General features: G+C 48.2%; 1 long non-coding RNA gene across 1 annotated transcript; it reads left to right on the top strand.

The window, feature by feature from the left end:
- The first annotated feature begins 28 nt into the window (after nucleotides 1–28).
- On the top strand, nucleotides 29–13,517 carry LOC106559901. Its single transcript, XR_005372089.1, has 3 exons — nucleotides 29–614; nucleotides 11,145–11,279; nucleotides 13,131–13,517. It is a non-coding gene; the product is annotated as an uncharacterized LOC106559901 (long non-coding RNA).
- Nucleotides 13,518–16,868: the final 3,351 nt, after the last annotated feature.

Raw genomic sequence — 16,868 nt, 5'->3', positions numbered from 1 at the left:
GATGCTGGGAACAGCCTCAGGGAGAGGGATGCTGGGAACAGTGTCAGAGAGAGGGATGCTGGGAACAGCCTCGGGAGAGGGATGCTGGGAACACCCCAGGGTGAGGGATGCTGGGAACAGCGTCAGAGAGAGGGATGCTGGGAACAGCCCGGAGAGAGCTGCTCCGCTCAGGGAACCACGACCTGTCACTCCCTGTCCACCGAGGCCTGATTCAGAATTTTCCGTGTGAAAAGGGACGATCCCGAGATGTTACAGAGCTGGACGCTACAGACAACAACTGTTATTAATTATTGGAGAAGTTTAGGTCTGATGGATTTTTAATCTCATTCAAAGTCTACACCGTCTGTGGAGAGCGGGTGAAATGCTTTGTTGTTCCATCCAAATCCCCGACGGCCGCTGTCGAACCTCCAGCGCACGGCCCAAACCGGCGTCACCTCTGCAGTTAACTGAGCAAATATTACAGGATCCATTTGCACAGGGATGCGCTCCGGCAGGTCCAGCCCGCTCGCCGCGTGTTTGCTCATCCCGGGGGAGCCCATCCGGCACTTTGAATGCTTCCCCCACACAACACCTCTAACCGAGCAGGAGCAATCTGATCCCCCAGCTGGAGTGATGTAAGTGGAATTAAATATTTTTAAATGATGTCTTGATAGTTGTTGAAATTCCTGAGGCTCTGCTGTGACTTGACAGCTTGGTAATTGCTAATTCGCTTTTATGCTAATTGAACTGGATCCTTCTTGACAGTTTTCATGTTAAGCTCTGTGACTTGCCATGGAGTCGGGGGCTGCTCCCACGGCCCCCCGCCCCGGGCGCCCCAGACAGGTGGCCGAGGGCCGGCATCTCACACAGGCCCGACGTGCCGTAGGTTCACATTCCGGGAGCGAAACCCTGTGACGGGGGGTGTGATTGGCCAAGAGGGGGCTAGCCATCCTTCGCCCCACAGACACCCCTTGGCCGCAGTCACTGGCGGCCGGCTCAGTGGGGAGAGCAGAGGCTTAGAGTACAACATATTTGGGTTCAACTAATTTCTCTGCCATTTACCAGCTGAGTGACTTTGGGAAAACAGCTTCACCTCCCTGGGCGTGTTTGCTCATCTACAAAATGCAATTAATGTATCTGCCTCAGGGTGCTGGCATATTTGGAGAATTAATATGCTTACGTTTTTAATTATTTTTTTAAAGATTTTATTTATTTATTCATGAGAGAGAGAGAGAGAGGCAGAGACACAGGCAGAGGGAGAAGCAGGCTCCATGCAGGAAGCCCGACACAGGACTCGATCCCGGGTCTCCAGGATCACGCCCTGGGCTGAAGGCAGATGCTCAACGGCTGAGCCACCCAGGCGCCCCAAGAATTAATATGTTTAAAGACCCGTGGCTGCGAACTTACGGCACGTGGTATTCAAGAGACACCAGCTCCATGTTTCTCCTCTTACGCGATCGGGACGCTGTTTTCCGCTGTTTTGTTCCATCCCTTCCTGTGCTAAGCACGGAGATGAGCAAGCAGGGCCTCCACCTGCAAAGGTCTACGGGGCCGCAGGGGCAGGGGTGACGCGGTGGCACTTGCTGCCGGTGAGGCTGAGGTCCGACTTCTCGGGGGGCCCTTGGCACCCGGGGGGCAGCGAGGAGGCCGTCAGGAAGCCTTCGTCGTGCGCGTCTCTACCCTCACCTTCTGTTGCTCTTTCCGGAAACAAATCCTCTCCTTCATCTCCACACTCAGTTCTGGGGCAGGAAATAGACCCACAGGCGAGCATCTTCCTTGTTTCCAAATGTGCTTCTTCTCACAATAGGAACTTGGAATAAAATCGTGTCACGTGGAGAAGTCTAGCAGATGACCGCACACGAGCATGAAAGCTCCCTTCGTATCCTGCTGTTCATCATTTGGGTTTAGGGGTGCCATTTGCCAGAGGTGGCAGAAAATTAATTTTGGTCAATTTGGGGTCTCCTCCTCCGCCCTGGGGAGTGTCCAGGTACCAGGGGACTTAGTACTTGGTGTTCCGTGTCCACGTGGATGCTGCTCTGTCTCCGTTGGCCCGCATGGAGGGCCCTGGAGGTCGGCTTGCCCAGGAAGCCTCCCCACGGCAGGGATCTGCCACTCTTCGGGGCCGTCTATGACCAGGTCACTCTCGACCGCAGGGCCAGCCGCTCCCTCGTTGGGTCCTCCTGCCTCAGGCCTCCTTGGCAGAGGGATCCCACACATCTCCGTGGGGTTTGGCTTAGACCCTGGCCTCTTTGATTGCACTTGGTTGCAACTCTGGATGTCTCCTCACTTGGAACAGAACCAGACTCTACACCTGTCTGTAAAGCCAGCCTTGACAATCACTTTGGGGCAAAATGTAGGAAATAAGGCACTCTCTTCAGACCCCTTCTTTCCACCACTGGTTCCCCCAGCAATAGGTTCATTCCAAACAGAAGAAAATGGGCTTGCTGTCTCCTCGTCTTGCTCTAGGCAGGCTTTCTCTGTAGCAGGTGCATGCACTGTGTCTCCGGAGTGTGGGTTCGGGGCGGGAAGAAGGGGAGACCCAAGAACCTCCTGCAACTCTCCCTCCAGTCTACAGCAGTAAACACACCAGCTTCACATTTCTCCTTCTCCAACCACTCGTTTCTCCTCATTTTCTATTTTTAAGAGGTTTTTTAAAATGCCTGGGATGATTCTTTTTTTAAGATGGAAATATAAATCTTCTTGACACAACGTGGAATTTTAACCACAGAAAAGAGCACAGCATCTTCCCAGAACATATTTTGAGAAGGTGGCTTTGCCTCTTCAATCAGCATTTTCCTGGGGAGCTCCCCCCCAGTCCTTCCTCCACCCCCACTTCTCAGCCAGGGCCCTCCTCCCCCAGGAAGCTTTCTCTGGTTGCCCAGGAAGCAGGGGGGGTCTCGTGTGTGCAACCTTGCAGCACCCCCTGTCTGCACCGCTGTCTTGGTCTCTGCTTGGACTCCCCAACAGAACATGACAGACTAGGGGGCTTGTGCAATAGAATGTTCTGGAGGCCACAAGTCTGGTGGATTCCGTTTCCGGTGAGATGGCTGCCTTCTCCCTGTATCTCCATGTGGCCTTTCTTTGGTACAAGCACATTCTTACACAGCCACCAATCCTCCCAGATCAGGACCCGATTACTCTTTATCCTTAATTACCTTCTAAAAGCCTTGTCTCCAAACACAGTCACATTGGGGTCAGGGCTTCAGTCTCTGGGTCTGGAGGGACACAACTCACTCTATAACGATTGCCCTCAAGTCCTCTCTGCTTTGGGGATTAACTCCTGAGCCGCACACATGCCTTCCCATTAGCTCAGCTGCTCTCGGGCTCCAGCAGGCAAGTGTTTGCTTCCACTATCCAACCTCACCCCATGCCAACCTCTCTGGGGTGGCTCACCCGCCAGCCCAGGTACCTCCTCCCCTTTCCGGTAGGAATTCCTCACTCTGACTGCAGGCGATAAAGCCCATGCTCCTTCCAGACAGCTGGCCCCAGGCTTGTCCTCCCCCACCCTCTTCCCAGCAGGTGGACTTCAGGGTCTGGGGGCGGGAGGTTCTCACAGTTTAGCATCTTGATTAGTAGAGTGAGCTCCAGGGCCCAGCAGGCCTTCTTCCATGGCCTAGCTCAGCCACGAACCAGCCGAACCAGCCGGCTGGCCACACAGCTGCACCTGCCCGGCCACACTGGGTTTGCTCTTTAGAAGGAGGACAATAGCCCCACCTCACAGGGTTTGTGGGGGCCAGACTAGGTAAGTACTCTGGACTAGGACTAGCTTACCATTCTCCCGTTTGTTTGGGAGTCATCCTTGAGCTGCTGGTGCGCTCACCGTCTGCAGCCGCCCTGAGGGAAAGCAGACCTGCCTGCTTGGGTGGCAGTGTTTTGCATTTGGCACCTCCTGGCAGGCTCCCCGAGAATGCCTATTTCCTGCAGGACTTTCATTTTAAGCTTCGGTGAGCAAGGAGCTAACACCATTGTCTCCTGACCCCCTCCTGCACCCTCACTGTTTATACATCACTCTGGTAAGCGCTGGAGTTTATCCATCGAGAGAGGGATGGAATCAAGGCTGGGGAATCTCAGGGCTGCTGTTAATGTCACACCTCGTTTCACAGCCTCTGGGTTGCCCTGTGTCTCCTAGTCAAGCAGACAAGACACGGATAACTGAGCCTGGCCCGCTGCTAGCCCTGCTCCGGTGCTGTTGATAGAGGCCATAGAAGAAGTCCGGGTTTTCTGGTTCCCTTCTGATTGGAAGCAGAAACAATATTGGGGTTTCTATCCTGGAGACTTTCCCTGGAGCGCTATGTTAGAGACACCTGTTTTTACATTTTAAAAATAAGTTTATTTTGGAATAATTTGGAGGTTCACAAAAAAAGTTGCAAAGATAGATTACCGAGAGTTTCTCCCAATATCCCCCATTAATATCTTACATTGCTGTGATCCCTTGGTCAAAACTAAGAAACTGAGGGGCACCCAGGTGGCTCAGTTGGGCAAGAGTCTGGCTTCAGCCTGGGTCATGATCTCAGGGCCCTGGGATAGAGCCCCACATCAGGCTCCCAGTTCAGCGGGGGGGGGGGGCCTGCCTCTCCCTCTCCCTCTCCCTCTGCCCTTACCCCTGCTTGTTCTCTCTCTCTCTCTCTCTCCTTCTCTCTCAAATAAATAAAATCTTTAAGAAATCGACATGGGTGCCTTGCTGTTAACTAAAGCCCAGCCTTTATGTGGATTGCACCAGTTTTTCTATTAATGTCCTCTTTCTGTTCCAGGATCCAGTCCAGGACACCACATTGCAGTCAGTTGTCACATCTCCCTGGTCTCTGCTCTGCAACAATTTCTCAGTCTGTCTTTTGCCCCAGTTCCCATTCCCCTGCTTCCTTTTTTGTTGTTGTTGTTTTGGTAAAATATGCATGACATAACAGGTATCATTTTAACTATGTGTAAGTGTATGATTCAGTGACATTCAGTCCATTCACAGTGTTGTGCCGCTCTCACCACCATCCCTTTCTAGAACTTTCTCACCATCTTGAATAGAAACTCTGTACCCGTTAAATACTCTTTCTTCTCCCTCCACCCAGCTCCTGGAAACCTCTCTTCTGTTTCCCATCTCCAGGATCTCCAGAGCAGAATGATACGAGTTCTCTTTTTGTATCTAACCTACTACACTCAACATCGTGTTCTCAAGGTTTATCTATGGTGTCGTATGCATTAGAATTTCCCTCATTCTTATAGCTGAATACTATCCCTTTTTATGTACATAGTACACTTTGTCTATCCACTCTTCTGTTGGCCGACACTTAGATTATTTCCACCCTCGGGTGACTGTGAATAATGCCGGTGTAGACATTGGCGTACAAGTGTCTGATTGCCTGCTTTCCGTTCTTTAGTGCAGGGACCTGGAAGTGGAATTGCTGGATCATGTGTCCAACTTTCGAGGAGCTGCCATACTGTTTTCCACTTTTCTCTGCCATGATCTTCATCATGAGGAACTGGCTACGTATTCTGTGGAACAGCCCGAGTCTGGTTTTGTCTGATGTTTTTGTCATGATTAAACTGGTGTTTTGTCTTCTTGGAAAGCATATGGCAAAGGTGAAAGGCCTTTCTCACCATATGGCATCTGAGGGCGCCTGCGCTCCACCTGACACTGCTGGTGATGTTAACCTTCCTCAGGTTAAGGCGATGCCTGCCCCCCTTCCCCACTGTCTCTAGTCTATTCTTCGGAAGTGAGTCACTAAGTCTACCCACCCTCAGAGGAGAAGGGTGAACTCTACCTCCTGGACGGGGAGTATGCACACATATTCTTGGAATTCTTCTGTATGAAGGACTCGTCTCTTTTCCCATTTCTGTACTTATCTGGGTGTTTGTTTATATCAGTATGGACCCGTGACTCTACTGGATACTCTGAGTTGCAGTCTAGGACTACATTATTTATTTTGTGGCTCAAATTGTTCTAGCTTTTGGCTCTTTCAAGTGGCCTCTGGCCTCCTGTGTTCCTTCAACATGCCCCATCCTTTTGTTTTCTGAGCACTGCTTTACCTTCTGGTAACTACAGAAGAGTTTCAGGCTTATCTTGTGTTTTTCCCTGCTCCATCCCTAGAATCAGGCATTTCTCCTGGGAGCCCTGGTTCCTTTTATTGGAGAATCCTACTTAGAAACCGGGCTCTTGGCTCTGGGTATAAGATGCCTGATTTTTGAAGGAGAGCTAGTTGACACTTATTGACTGCCTTTGTCACCAGCAGATGCACCCCGTGGCCCCGGCAAACAGCTGTCAGCCATGATGAGCACAGACCAAAACCATTATTTTCTAAAGCAATAGATGTTTGGTGCAAGACTTGTCTCATCTTGGGGGATAGATACCTGACAGCCTCACTTCTCAAAGCTGCCCATTGCGGGGCAGGGCACAGGATGAAGAAGGGCATAGGTGCCAGAGCTCGTGTTATAAAGGGTTAAGCTGAGTTATTTCAACACATCTAGGTACAGGCAGGTTGCAAACACCCCCACAGTTACGCCAATCTGAGATGTGGGCAGCAGGAAGGTTGATCTCCCTGGAACATGTTGGGTTTAGGGCCAGGATGGTTGTTATTCCAGGACAGGGTGGAGTACAGGCTTGAGTACGTAAAGGTAGACAGGCTGGAAGGAGAGATGACCTAACTCAAATTCCAACCAACGAGCCTTCAGTAAATATCCTTGGAGGGCTATGGGCCAGAGAAATGGAAGCTGGGATCATCTCCAAAGATCCAGTCTATTGGTTGTCATGTCCAAGTGGGGCCTGGCAGGTGGGCAGGAGGTAGACCCACTGTGTGAGCTCGGATGGGAAGGTGTGGGAGCTGGTGCTGGGAGGCCAGAGTGCAGGATAAGAACCGGTGCTCAGCAGCGCCTGGGATGGAGCCCCTGTGCTGTCTCCTCTCTGCTTTCTGCCGGGTATGGGCTGAGGCAGGCGACGCTGGGGAGATGATGGAGCCCAGCCCATGGGCAGGGCCCTGAGGAAGCTGAGGTGCCAGCTCGCCAGGCTGGCTCCAGTTTCCTGTCTGAGGAGCTGCCTCTTCTTCGGCAAGAGAATCCGAAGCCTACACTATCCCCAGCGCATCACAACATAAAACTTACAGAGGTGCCCACATACGTCAGTGGCAGAAGACGTAGGTTCTGTGACAGGACTTGGTGAATTTGGGTAGTGTAATTTGGTTTGCTATATATTTAATCTGCACAACAATGAGAGCTGTGTAGAGGTTCATTATGCATAGATTTGGTTGGCTTATGCCCTAGAAATTGTCTAGTGCGATTTTTAAAGTTTCTCATTACAGCCAAGCTCCCTAGAATCATTGCCTTTGTTTTCACAAATCTGGTAGCAACTTTGGTACTGAAGGATTCTTCCTTGGCCTGAGAAACAGTTTCTGATATTGAAAAGGAATGAAATCTTCCTGACATTGCTCGTGCCTGGGCTATAGCATAACTTCTGGAAGGGTCTGTGAATTATTTCTCAGCAGGATTGGCTGGAGCTCGTGTAGACTGCACTGTGGAACTGAGATAAGAAAACAATGAATTTGTCATAATTATAAATATTCTCTACTTGGTTTTTCAAATGCAGATGTAAAAGAAAGTCTTTTGTCTAATATATTTACAGATATGTTGTTAAAATCTGACTGTACTGTTAATATTCGTTCTCCCATTAGGTCATTCAACAAATATCTATTTTCAGAAAACCATGCATGTGTTCTGCAGAGTAACTGTGTTTGGTGCTGGAGAACGAAATGGGTTGGCTCCTGCCTTTACAGGCTGATGGCCCCGAGGGGTAAATGTGAATGGAGGTCTGAAAACAGAGGGAAGGTGAAAGGAGGTGGAGCATGAAGCCAGGGAGCCCCAGAATTCTATCTCTGAGCCCCTTGGCTGACTTACATCCAGACATTAACCAGATGATTGGGTGATGATTCAAAATGGTGAACTGAGCATACGTATTTACCTCTCCTACCTCCAAAAGAGCCACTGAAATGTTATTAAAGAAGTATATAATTAATCATAAAAAGGAGCGTAGGGTGAGGGAGGGCTCTCAGAAGGCCAGATAGCTTCATGGGTTTCAAGAAAATGGATAACAGACAGGAAGAACACTGGTGATGGAGTCAAGTGAAGGCTGCTATGAGAATGGGCCCAGAAGCGGGTGCCGTGGAAGGGCAGCTGTTCCCGCCCTCAGAGCTGAAGTCATCTGAGATGTCAGGTTCTTGACCACAGGACGCCGTGTGACCAAGGGGTGGAAGTGTTCATTGTAAGGGATTCGAGAGAACAAAGTAGGCAATGTATATTGTTTAAATAATTAATTAATCTGACAAATATTTAAGAACCTGAGAAACTTTTCCCCCCTGCAACATTTGACAGGGGACCGGGGCATCTGAGTTCCCTCTCAGACACACACATTTTGAGCAACAGCCTTTATTCCTTCATCAGGGAAGTGGTGCCATCAGTTTTCTACAATTTTTGTCTACATCGTGCAACTATTGCATTTTGATATATATGTCTTCCAGGCTGAAATGAAATGCAATCAGCCAGTAAAGGCTGAAGTTTAAGGAAAGGGTTTCTAAAAACCTTAATTTCTCCTGCCCCCAAAGAAATTCTGTTAATGTAATTGAGCACTTTTACAGAGTGAAAGAACATGGTGATTTCAATAGATGCATTAAGAGCATCTGATAAAATTTAACATCCACTTATGACCTTTTTTAAAAAGAAAGAAAGCTGAGCACCAAAGATTCAGAAGAAAGCATCTTTAACCCAATAAAGGAGATCTAAAAAAAAAATCCTACAGATACCATCTTACTTAATGGTGAAGCATTAACGTAATTCCTGGTAAAACTCAGAAAAAAAAAGCCAGTGATACCCACCCCCACAGCATAATTTTATGTGGTACGAGAAGTTCCAGCCAGAGGAGTAAGAACAGGAAATAGAAGTTTTAAAGATTGGAAAAGAAGAAACCAAACTGCAATTTTTTTTTTTTTTGCAGATGATATGACTAGTATGTAGAAAAGAAAGAGATCAGACGATTAGAATTAATGAGAGTTCAACAAGATACTAGATTAATTTTTAATTAGAAATTGCATTTCCATATGCCACACATAAGTTGTAAAATGTCATTTAAAATAAAATACCATTTACAATCACTGCAAAACCAACCAACCAAACAAAAATAAATCCAGCTACCTAGAAATAAATCCAACAAAGATATACACAATTTTTGTGGCGAATATGGCAAAATTTACTGAGTGATGTTAAGGAAAGCGTACAGCTACGTCATGTGTCTTGACAGAAAGTCTCCTCTCATAAAGTTGTAAATTCTTCCAAAACTGATCCATACATCTAATGTAATCCTAAGAACCCCAATAGAATTTTTCCTTAAACTCTAAAAGATTATCCTAAAATCTGTGTGGAAGAATAATAGACTGAGGACAGTTAAGAATTCTTTGAAAGAAATCCATACTGGAGTGGGGCAGGGTGGGGGGGCCTTGCCCTCTGGGACCCTGAATGTGTCATACAGCAATGGTAACTAGGGCAGTTTTGTGTTGACCCAAAGATGGACAAGCAGAGCATGGACAACAGAAATGGAGAGGCTCCTGAGAGAACATGATGTTGGCAGAACTGGTCCTGCAGTTCAGTTGGAGGAAGGATGGACTATCTGATGAGTGAAGTTGGGGTAGTTGGTCATCAGACATTGACTTCAACCCCTATACAAAAATTGTTCTCAAGTGGATTAAAGACTTAAGTGTTAAAGTAAAAACTTAGAGAAGATATAGAAGAATATCTTTACAGTCTCAGGGCATGAAGGGACTACTTAAACAAATCCTAAAGCAGAAGATCGATACATTTGTAGGATTCAAGGAATATTGTTCTTCCAAAGGCTATAAAGAAATTAAGAAGATGAACCACAAACTAGTAGATGGTATTTGCAACATATAATTGATGAAAGAGCTACAACATCTAAATATTTCTAATAAGGCACAACTATCTAATACCAAAAAAATAGAAAAGTATTTCCCAGAAGAGGAACCACAAATAGCTAATTAAGAATGAAAAGAAGTTGGGGTGACTGGGTGGCTCAGTCAGTTAAGGGTCTGCCTTCAGCTCATGATCTCAGGGTCCTGGGCTCCCTGCTCAGCAAGGAGTCTGCTTCTCCCTCCCCCCTGGTCCCTCTTCCACTCGTGCTCACCACTCTCTTGCTCTCTCTCTCAAATAAATAAAATATTTTTAAAAAGAATGTAAAAAAGCTTAACCATATTAGCAAATAAAGAAATGTACACCCCAACCATTATAAGCTATCACTTAATATCTGCCACCACCACCCTGCCCCGGCCCTGCAGAATGACAAAAAATTAAAGTCTGATAAGATAAATTGTTAGCAAAGGTGTGGAACAACTTTTTTTCTATTGCTGGTTAAGGGCTAAAAGTGGTACAATCACAGAACATTCCAAAAAGAAGAGGTTGGGGGACCATGGCTCGATGTTGGAGAGAGATGGGGGACGTGACACTTTTTGATCACTCTTGACTCCTTTTATTAACCATGTGTGAATACATATTTCCTCTCTGTCCCTTTCTCCTTCTCTCATATCCAAACATTTTGTGGATGTTAACAGAAACAAAATGTAGCTGTTCTCTTTCCAAGTTCAGCCTCTTGATATGCACAGGTGTGTGGATGGAACCTCAGAGGGACCGCACAAGAACACACCAGGTGATGAAGCAGAAGACTATTTAGAGGGAGGTTGGTCCCCAAGGAGGTGTCAGGATGTGTCCTACTGATAACTATGTTAGAAAGCCTGGGCCTGGAACATTTCCCACTTCTGCTCTGTGGTGTGCATGTGTCACCCCATCTGAAGGGCTCATCTGTGTGTGAGCTGGCTTCTCCCACCCCCCAGAGTCTGCTCTGGAACCTTCTCTGAGGCCAGCTCCTTGGTCAGGGTTGGTACAGAGGCAATTGTCTGTTAACAAGACCTTGGGGAAAGGCTCTCTCCGGTCCATCCTAGTTGTTTGCTTTGTTCCTTTTCACAGCAGATCACATTGCACAGCCCATGGTATTTACAAAGTACATTTCTAGTTCTCCGCCATGGGGTCCCCAAGGGTCCCTGGGAGGGTGGGTATGAGGCCAGGGTGGTTGGGGGATGTAGGGGAAGGGAAGGGCCAGCTCCGAGGAGCCTGGGATGTCCTTGCAGGGACTCCAGCATCCCAGAGGAATGGAGACTGGGCCAACCCGAGGCAGGAAGACCTGCTTACCAGCCATCCCCAGGACCTGTGACCTGCTACCTGTGACCTGCCACCTGTGACCTGCCACCTGCGACCTGCGGGAGGTGATGAGGCCAGCTGAGTGAGAGCTTTGGGGGGCCCAGAAGGAATCAATGTTTCCTTGGATCTGTGACAGTTGACTTCTCCTCCCGGACCCCCTACCCTTGACTGCCTCGAGAATGAGGCCTCTTACAGCAGTGGTTCTGGTCAGGTATAAACGTGGGTCCAAGCCTGGCCACGCACATCCATCATCCCCGAGAACGGTGGCCCAGGTGTGGCATGGCCTGCAGGACATGCCACGTACGAGCCCTCGACCAGGCCTGAAGCTGAAGTCCAGCCCCTGCCCCCACCGGGGTCTTCATTGACCGCTGAGATGGGCTCCCTGCTCCATCAACTGGAGATTTTCCGAAGTTAAATTCAAAGTTGCTAGTGGTTTTGAGTCACCTTTTCTTCTTTTTTTTTTCAATAGCGACTCTTGAGTGAAAATTAGGCTGTTGTGTGGGTGGCTGTGAAGGGTGCCTCATTTCCACATCGGAGAGCTACCCACACAGCAGATTTTGGTAGCACTTGAAGTGGGACCTGATTTTGCCTCTCAGCTGCTATATTAAAATAAAAAGCCCTTAAGCTGATTATAAAGATACCAATTTAAATGTATGGATACCATTTCCGTGAGGGAAGGGCTGTCTTCATTGATTCTCTGAGACCTCATGTCCCCTGCGGGGGTGTGTGTCACACCTGCCTTCTAGCACTCTCAGCAGGGAACAGCCCGGGGCCGGGACAGACCGGGTGGCTGTGAAAAGGGCACTGGACAGAGAATCAGGTAGCTGAGCCTTGGGCCCAGCTCTCCGGCTAACTCGCATCCCATTCTCTGTCCACGCGGCAACATTCACACCTGCTTACCCAACTGACCACGTCACCCCAAGGACTGGATGAGCCATGGGTTGGCATAACTCCCTGCGCCCCCACTAAGCTGTCCTTGGTTTATCACTGTTGCTCACTCCCGAGGTGTTTAGTGACTGGGGGACAACCAGCTGCTCCTGCTTTTGTCCCATGCCAAATTGTCTTTGGGTTCCTTTGGAAGAATCCCGGGCCTTTACCACTTTCATTCAGCCTATTGAATAGCCTCTCAACTAGTCTTGTCTCCACTTGGACACCAGGGGAAAAGAGAGGATTGCTGGAGGTGGTCGGAGAAGTTGAGGGAAGCCACAGTCCTCGCAGGAGGAAATCCAGCCATCCCCAGTGGGGGTCCGTGGTGGAGGAAGCTGTAGCACCTGCCCCCACCTCTGCTCTCTGCCAGGGATCTGAAGGCCACAGTGGGATGGGGCGAGCAGCGGACCAGAGAATGAGTTAAAACAGGCAGGATCTGGCCCTTTCGGTGGACCTTTCTCATCACCAGAGGGGCTGAAAGGTCAGGAGATCAGGTCATTTGGAAGCTGCTGCCTTAGTGAGGAAAGGACACAGTTGGTGGGAAATGATGGAGAAAAGCAAAACCATTCCATGGTGATTCCTTTCTTGATATGCTGCTCATCAGAGTGCAGGGGTGCGCCCCTGCCATGGCAGGTGCTCACTCATGCTCTGACCTCCCAGCAGCCCCCCTGACCCAGAAATTAGTGGTGCTGTTCTCACAACGGGGAGCACTGAGGTCCAGAGAGGTCAGAACCTCGGCCAGAGCTGCACAGCAGGCCAGGAACCAGCAGAGAATGGAATACAGACCTGTCAGACTCCAAAGCCCAGCCTGCCAGGATTGATGCTCCCTGAGCATCTTTTATGCACCTTTTGCTTTTCCTGGGTTCTCTCTCTTCCAACTGGGAGGCCACCATTATTACATTACTTTACCAGGAAAGTCCCCTCCAGAGCACCGTGCTGGAATTTTGAGGCTGGCGTTAGTCTAACAACAAATCCAATTTTCTCCCCAGACTGGCCAGCCGCTCCATCCAGAGTCCTGCAAGATTGCTTAGCAGTGCCCAGCTGGGCAGTGTGGCCGTATGCCCGCAGACCATGATTTCTTTGGCCTTTGGGCTCAGCTAAAATGCAGTCCTCTGACAGCTCTTCCCTGCTTTCGGAAACTGTTCTCACCTCGAGCCCTTGCTTTTTGGTCTGAAACCACAGGCACCTTGAGAGTAGACAAAGAAGCCAGGCCCATTCCGATGACCCTGGCCCTCCCTCGCCCCCGAGAGAACTGTTTCCACAGGACCTTCCTGCCGGCCCTCTGAAGATGGATTGGGGGCAGCATGGCTACAAAGGAGAAACATTCAGTCCCGAGGATGCCATTTTGAAGTCTGTTAAAAATAAATGCCGAGGCTCTTTGCTTTGGTAAGTGTCCTTATTGAAAGCTGGTCCCGTTGCTTTGGGGCGTGGTGTTGCAGAGCCACTGCCCCATCCAGGGAGGGGGTCACAGTCCCCAAACAGGGTGCGTGGAGTGCAGTCATGGAGGCTGCTGGTAGGGCCTCTCGTTACAAGCCTTCCGGCGTAACATTTTGCTTTTAAAAATAGAAAGCATGCCAATATATCATATGTGCTTCAAGGCACCGAATTCCCAGAATTAGTCTTTGGTTGTGCTTTGGTGGCGTTCTGGAGATTCCTGGAGTCCTTCTGGGCCCTCAGAGGCTCTACCCTTTGATTCCTGACCTCACTCCTGTCCCCCATCCCCCTGCCTTTAATTCTGAACAAAGCCTCTAGGAGGCAACACAACTGTCCCATAGGTGAAGTCAGAAGGCCTGCGTCTGTGTCCCAGCTCAACATTCACTGACTGTGCGGCCTTGGGCAAGTCTACTACCTTTTTGCAGGCTCGCCCTCTCTCCCTCTATAGAGAGGAAGGATGGCTTTGCAGGGTCGTGGTGAGGCACAAAGCCTCAGTCAGGAAATCTGAAGGGCTTGGAGCCCATTTAACGCCTGTTCATTCATACAGATGATTTCCTTTGCATTTGCTTCTGAAGCCTTATCTTCCTCGTTCTATTCTGAGTCTTTGTTATCTGTTGGGTACATTTTCGAGTGCTGATTATTTTTCCTGTATCTCTCAGATGGAAAGAAACCCCCTCTACCTTCTGTCTTTGTGCTAATTTCCTTTTCATCTGTGCTCCTGTTGCTGCTTTATTTCTCACTCATCTTCCTGAGCGGTGACTCCTCCTGGAAGCCTTTACTTCCATTATTGCTCTGCAACCAGCATTTATCATTAGCCCCAGTCTAACAGGCACATCTGAGATGTTTTCTCATTTTGGTACAACCATGTTTTTCTCCCTCCTACTTCCTTTCATCGAGAATATATTGAAATGATCCAAAGAAGGAAATGAAACTGACTGCAAAGAAGAAGAGCTGGAGGCTGCTTTCTTGCCAAAGGTCTTAGTAATTTCCATATCCCCTCTTCCATGCTGGCATTTGGCTTAGAGTGGGTGGTGGTGGTGGAAGGAGGGATACGAGGGTAAAAGCCCAAACACCGTAACCTGAACCCAGCAAATGTAGAGGCCCGTGGGGAAAAGTCCTCTTCCATGGTGTCAGAGAAACAAGGGCTTTGAAATTGGAGAGACCTCATACTGAACCCTTACTGGTTCAGTGCTGGCTTCTTTTTCCTTTTTAAAGGTCATTAAATTTCCTTCCAGATTTGAAGACATATGTTTAGGTATTTAATGCACCCAGAATTTATGTATGAGATGTGAGTTAGGCGCAATCTTAATTTTATATCTAAATGGATAGCCCATTGTAACAATGTCATATGCTGATTAGTCTGTCCTTTTCCTACTGATTTGAAATATCAACTTTATCGCATACTTAGTAGGTAATATATAGGTCTGTTTCTGGATTCACTATTTTGTTCCATGGATTTTTCTATCCCCATGCCGGTGTCACATGTTTTAATTTTGCTGTTGGAAAGCTTAAGGTTCTGAGCCAGAATATCCATGGATACTCGTAATTCACTTTTTTTTTTTTTTACAAGAATAAAAGGATAGTTGCAGATTCAGTTGTTCCTACAAGCCATCTGGTATTCCCCAACACTTGTAAAAATAATGTAAAACAATAATTTAGACTTCTATTTGATTATTTTAGAAATTATTTTGAGCATCTTAGCTAATAAGACTTCACTAAATCTCCGAACTGAAGAGGAGTAGAATCCTAAATGATTAATTTATGAGATGTTTATTCCATAGAGATTAGTTTATTCCGAGGTCTGGGAAAACAAATCAAACTCAGGCAAATTTTCTCTTGTTTCTCAGTTCCGGCACTGGTAGATGGTTTATGCACACCCCATGTTGTCCTGCGCTGCGTCTTCCACTCCTTGACTGGAAGTCTCCTTCTGGATGGGTGACTAGGGCCTTACAGCCACAGTCAAGGTCAGGTTGTCACAACTTCCCGGGGGGATAGAATGGGCCAATCCCAGGCCATCAGCTGTCACCTGCACAGTTAGTAACTTTCACTGGTGTCTGGGAGGCTTCTACCATCTGAGAGTTATTCTAGAGTGCATCTATTGTGAATTTTTAAGTAACAAATGTCATGACTTTTTTAAAAAGTCTCCCATTTTGAAGAGTAAATAGAGTTTTCAGTGCTATTTGAGGAGAGGAGGGAGCATTTATTGAGCATGTATTGGTTTGTTCCTGGATTCTGAGATGCTTTACTTACAGTATTTGGTGCCATCCTGGAGATCCACAGAAGTAGCTGAGTCATCCTGGGAGGAAACCAAGACTAAGGGCTTCCATAACTTTCCCAGTCAACACAATTGGCAAGGTGCTTTCTACCCCACCAACCATTCTCTGGTCATCAGTTGCAGCTTCCAAGTCTACTGGTGCCAGTCCATAGGCTATGATTAGCCTGTAACTTCTCAGTAGGATCAGCTACCGCCAAGGCCAAGGCCTGTTATTATATCTGATATTTTTTTCTATATTCGTTGTAAAGTAGTGAAATTGCCTTCTAGTTTAGGGCACAACCATACATCCAATGTCCCAGTTTGATTGCTCCTGTCTGTTTCTACCTGCTGTAGACAGACCCCCACCTCCCACCCCACCTGGCCTCAGGTAAACCAGGGCAATAACTAACGGCACCTCTGTGAGTCATTTCAGTCTCAAGCATGCCGGAATCAGAATGGGGCTGTGATCCAAGAAGGTTCAGACTAGGGACCTTCCAGGATGGGCACAAAGAGAGGTCCCTCAGCACTTATATAGAGGAAGAGGTATTGGCAGTGAGGTGCTGGGAAGGGACAGAGTTTCCACTGCTGGGGAGTCGTGGGGGGGGTGGGCAGGAGGAAGAAGACAGGTAGAAATCAGAAACCAGGGCTCCCGCCCCAGCCAGCTGGGACATCAGTCATCTAAGCCAGCGTGGGTGACATTGAATAAACCCAGATGGGCTCCAGCAGGATATCCAGTATCTGCCAAGGGACAGTTGAGACATTTAGACCTGCTCACCTGTCTGCTGATTATGTGAGTCCATGTCACACCCAAAGAGACATTTAAAAAGGAACTGTTCTCCTGACAGTTGATCAATTAGGGCTCAGCTATAAATACGCAATCAAAGGGTGGCTGCGATTGCATTGTCCCATCAGAGCTTCATGACATAATTTCATTCCTATTTCATTACCCCCCAAAAAGCGTCTAGATGCTGACTGCAGCAGCCCTCCCTGACAACAAATTGGACTTGCGGATTAAAAACCACCAGTTTGTTAGAGAGCA

This window comes from Canis lupus, chromosome 17 (genome assembly GCF_011100685.1).
Source record: "Canis lupus familiaris isolate Mischka breed German Shepherd chromosome 17, alternate assembly UU_Cfam_GSD_1.0, whole genome shotgun sequence".
NCBI classification, from domain to species: Eukaryota; Metazoa; Chordata; class Mammalia; order Carnivora; family Canidae; genus Canis; species Canis lupus.
This window is presented reverse-complemented; position numbering and strand designations above follow the sequence as displayed.